This window comes from Dermacentor silvarum, chromosome 7, assembly GCF_013339745.2.
Source record: "Dermacentor silvarum isolate Dsil-2018 chromosome 7, BIME_Dsil_1.4, whole genome shotgun sequence".
NCBI classification, from domain to species: domain Eukaryota; kingdom Metazoa; phylum Arthropoda; class Arachnida; order Ixodida; family Ixodidae; genus Dermacentor; species Dermacentor silvarum.
The window spans coordinates 175,972,717-175,977,675 of record NC_051160.1 but is presented as its reverse complement, the minus strand read 5'-3'; positions in this window follow the sequence as shown (position 1 = coordinate 175,977,675).

The window sequence follows — 4,959 nt, the reverse complement described above, 5'->3', positions numbered from 1 at the left end:
TGTGGTACACCTCTTGTTTGCTTGTATTTAGACGTCGAAATGCCGTGCTGATAACAATAAAATTCTCTATCTCTCATAAATTCATATATCCATGCGGTAATATACTTCCGTAAATTAGTAGACTTCAGTTTATTGAATAGAATAAGGTATTCTACAGTGTCGTATGTTTTAGCCACATCCAGCGTCACCAAAGCTGCATACTCTCGTTTGCGACGAGCTAGTTTAATGCGGCTCTCTAGATCTACATGAGCGCACCATATCGAGTGCCCGGGACGAAATCCAATCTGACAAGTACTGAGAATTGTATTGTCCTGCATATAATGTGTTATGCGCCCATGAACAGTCCTTTCTATTAATTTTACGACATTGGAAGTAAGAGAAATTGGCCTTATGTTGTCTAGGTTAAGTCCAGCTGCTTTTTTCTTCAACAGTGGAATAATTTTAGCTACCCTCCACTCTCTTGGAATCCAGGAATTTTTTAGAGAAAAATTTACTATATTGAATAGGTCTTGAGGCGCATAATGAAACAAAACTTTTAGCATTCGTGTTGTAATTCCATGTGGGCCTGGGGATGACGCCGGTAATAATCTAATTATGTTTTCAAGCTCTGTCACTGTGACTTCCACAAAGTCGTCTCCTGAGGGAGGTTTCGATACTCCTGTCGGCAATTTATGTGTAAATCGCTGCGCTAGACCTTTAGCAATTTTCTCAAGTGACTATGATAACTCCTTTGTTGATAGAACGACTGAGTCAATATTCACTGGGGCTGGTATAACTTTATGGGATCGTAGAAATTTAAACAGAGCTTTTTTATTACTAGACTTAGAAAGATATGTGTAGTGTTTCGAATCGTAATCGTCCTTAGCTTTTGCGACTGTTCGCTTAAATGTAGCAGCTACATACGTATAATCTGCCCAATTTACAGGGCATTGGTTATATAAAAGTTTCTTCCATGCAGCTTTTTGACGTCTAAACTCTCGCTCACAGTCAGAATTCCACCATGAATTAGCAATTTAGTACCACCTTTAGTAGATGGTACGACAAATTGAGACTTATTTGATGTTTGTTTTAGTCTTGAACAAAGGCTCATTGCCTTAATATTCTTCTCCATGCCTTCCTGAGCGTTTAAAGCTGATTTTACCACATTTTTAAATTTTGAGTAATTTACAAAAGTGCGCACATGATTATATAAACAAGTTGACGGAGTAACTAGTTCAAAAATTATAGGTAGATGATCACTGTTAGTACCGGAGTCAACTGTGTTCCAGGATGTGATTGAAATGCTCGATCTGGCAAACGTAAGATCTAGGGCAGAACGTGACTGACCGCGAACGAAAGTATGTACTCCTGAATTTAAACAGGAGAAATGATTTGATAAAGTCCAATCCCACAATCTTTTGCCACAAGTATCCGTTCGGAAACCTCACAATACATGGTGGGAATTAAAGTCGCCTACCAGTATGACGTTTTTCTGACTGTTAGCAATAATGGTATCGAGATAACGGGTATCTTGCACCCCTGCAGGGAAGTACGCGTTAACTTGGGGAAATGGCGTGCAACCAGGAAGCGTTGTATCCAATACTAACATCTCACATTCTGGTGACATTATCTGATGTTCTATCGTAGCTATATGGTAGATCTTTGCTGACACAAAGATAGCTAAACCACCGCCTCGGGAAAGGCGATCCAATCGAAAACATCGGAAATGTTTTAGATTAAAAATTTGATCAGCAGGAAGCCAGGTTTCCCGTGAAATAATAATATCTGGAGAATATTTAGAAGCAAGATATGATAAATCTGTTGCAGCGGAAAGTATGGAACGATAGTTCCATTGAATTACTGTTAAGCTTCCTATGGTGAAGAAAGCAGAGCAGCAGAGACTGCTTGGTCTAAAACACTCTCTTTTAAGAAGTCTTTCTTAGTAGGAGTCTCTCTCACGTACTTTTTAGCCTTTGAGTTGGTGGGAGAGCTAGATTTTTTGTTTACCGGTGATCTTGGGCGTTTAAGTGATCGGGGGTCCATTTCTACATCTTGATTTTCGGTCGCATCTATGTCTGAAAGGCAGGTGTGGTCAACGTTCTCAGAAGTTGATGGCTTTGCAACATCGTTTTTTATCGTTGGTATCGCGGTTGACACTTGACTAGATTGACTTTTTGGTAGAACAGGCTCCTGACCCTCAGTGTTGGTTTTATTAGCAATTTGAAACCACTGACCGAATTGTGTGGACATTGCCTGAACAAGGGAATCGGTGAGGTTCACCATGATGCGTTCCATTGCTTTTTCCAACGCCTTTTCGACGGAAGCCGCAACAGCCTGAGAGATTGAGTTATCCACAGCTAATGTTTGACGGGCCGTTATACCAGCATATCCTTGAGTCCTACTCTGAATTTTTGCAATGGCCTCGCGACGAGAGCATCGGCGTCTATCAATTATTTCAAGGATTTGTAGTTCTCTTGTCCTTGCAGGGCAGTTAGGTTCATCTGCAGGATGAGTACCGCTACAAAGGCAGCAGGATTCATCACGTGAAGAACATTCATTTGATTTATGGTCTTCTCGACAAACGCGGCATCGTATGTTTGATCTGCAAGCTTTTATGGAGTGTCCAAACCACCAGCATTTTAAACACTGAAGGACACGGGGTGATAGAGGCTCAACTCGGTATATGAGTGGCCATGCCTTGATTTCTGATGGACGATTCAAGCCAGCAAACGTAGCAATGACAGTTTCTGTGGGAATGCGCTTATTATCAGCGACACGACTGCAATGATACACAGAAATCACGCCTGCCGATGAAAACATTTCAAAAATGTCTGCGGGCCACAGACTTATGTTAACACCACGGACTAGGTCTTTGGTACATGCGAGGTGAGGAGAAATGTAGCTGCTCACCGGATGTGTCGCAAAAACATTGCTCTTCAGTAAATCTTGTACCAGTGGCGTAGCCAGGGGGGGGGGGGGGTTGGGGGGGGTTCAAACCCCCCCCCGAAATTTTTTCCGCAACCCCCCCCCCCCCGCCCCACTTACCCACCCTTTGTTCTCGTCGCTTCGCACTGACATAATTCAAGGAACCGGTGCTACTATCACAATTTCATTCCTGGGCGCTTCTGTTTGGGTTGGTAATTTACAGCGACTCATTTCTGCATATGGAAAAAAACTGTCACGGTGTTTGTCAAGGCTTTGATCGACACTCTCTGAGGTTTTGGGCGAGAATGTGGCGGCCGCATTCTGAAGCAAAAAATGCGGCAGCCGCATTTTAGATGAAGGCGAAAATGCTCGAGGCCCGTTTACTTAGATTTAGGTGCACGTTAAAGACCCCAGGTGGTCGAAATTCCCGGTATACATTTCCGCCGCTTCCCTTCAGGTGCCGGTTAGGCCGCGCTCGCGCAGGATCTTAGGCTACGTTCACACTTGGTCTCGGAGCTGTCGGAAGCGGCAAAATCTTGAGAAATCCACCCGCCTATGCGGCAAAACAGGCAGAAAAACAAGCGGCGAGCCAAATCGGTCTCGGACCGATTTTTTCGCTATGGCGAAGCGGAAACGCGGCGGGAAGTCGTTCTGCTCGACCGGAAGCTACACTAGCATGTAAACAACCGGTCGTAATTTAATTGAACATGGCACCAAAAGTGCAGGCTGCAATGCTCATCGACGCGATCGAGAACCACCCCTTGCTCTACGACAAGAGTGGTACTAAAACGTACTGTCAGCGATACTCGCGATAGTATTCAATATCGCGCGACCGGAGGTGCGGCAACGAAGCCTTGGCGTGACCCAACTTCTGGCGCTTTTGCAAGGCCAGGCGAACCCACCACCACCGTTTCCGAGGTGTTCGCGTCTTCCGTTTATTCATTGTCCATTTCTAGAAAACAAGTAGGTAGAAGTATAAAAGCCATTTCTTCTTTCACTTCCATGGCAGACAATATTTAGGCAGATTTCTCGTTGGCGCTCCATAAATCTCCTCGCATGTGAACGGTATGTTGCAGAAGTCACGGGGTGCTTTTCTCGTCGCGACGATAGATTGGGAGCGTAGGTCTCACGTAGGACGCGCAGGCTTCGGCGAGCCTCAACACAAGGGCCAGCCAGGGTTTTAGCTTTGGTGTTCCCGTTGCCGCTTTGGTGTCCTGGAGGCGCCGACAATAATACGAAATGATGAAATGTTATTACAACTTGTAAATAAGAGGTATTAAAGAAATATAATCACGCCTAGGCACTAACCTGTGACTCAGCGCTACCGCGCCCGTGTGAGGAGAATCACGGAACGCCAACGAGGAATTTACCGAAGGTCGCAGATGACACGCGAAGTTGCGCAAGATGATCACTTTTGATGACGGGTGGGTCAATGAATGAGCATACCGCTCGAAATAATGCGATAATGAGCGCCACCACGCCGGCAAACGTACGCAGACTAGATGGATGTGGACGAAAGCGGCAGCGGCGGTAGCAAAACAAATGTGAACAACTTGGACATGCGCGGAAAAGATTTTCCAGCCGCTTTGGCCTTTCCGCCCGCTTGCCGCTTCCCAAGTGTGAACATAGCCTTAGTCTGCGCGCGAAACGTCTCTTGTTTGCGATTGCGCCCCTACGGAAGGCTGGTAGTTACTGTTGTGTTGAATCCCAAACCAGCATTTACGCAAGGCTGGTAGTTGCTGTTTTGTTGTGGAATTCCAAACCAGCAATGTACACACGAAGGGGTTGATGACAGCAGTGAAATTCCACCGACTCGCAACAGAATCCACGAAACAGACAGCCGACAAGCATGGATTACTGTTGTGCGCAGTACAGCGTAAGTAAACTCTTGTTGCAGGCGCTGACAGTTCTCGTCGGAGTTCACGCCTCCTGAGAAATTGATTATGTGCACTATGCACTGAACAAGACCGGAGTTCATTCCTGCATCACTAGTACACCAAACAGTCGAGATTCTGTGAGGTACGAGGCCGCTTCCTGTTTGCACCGGCGTAAGTG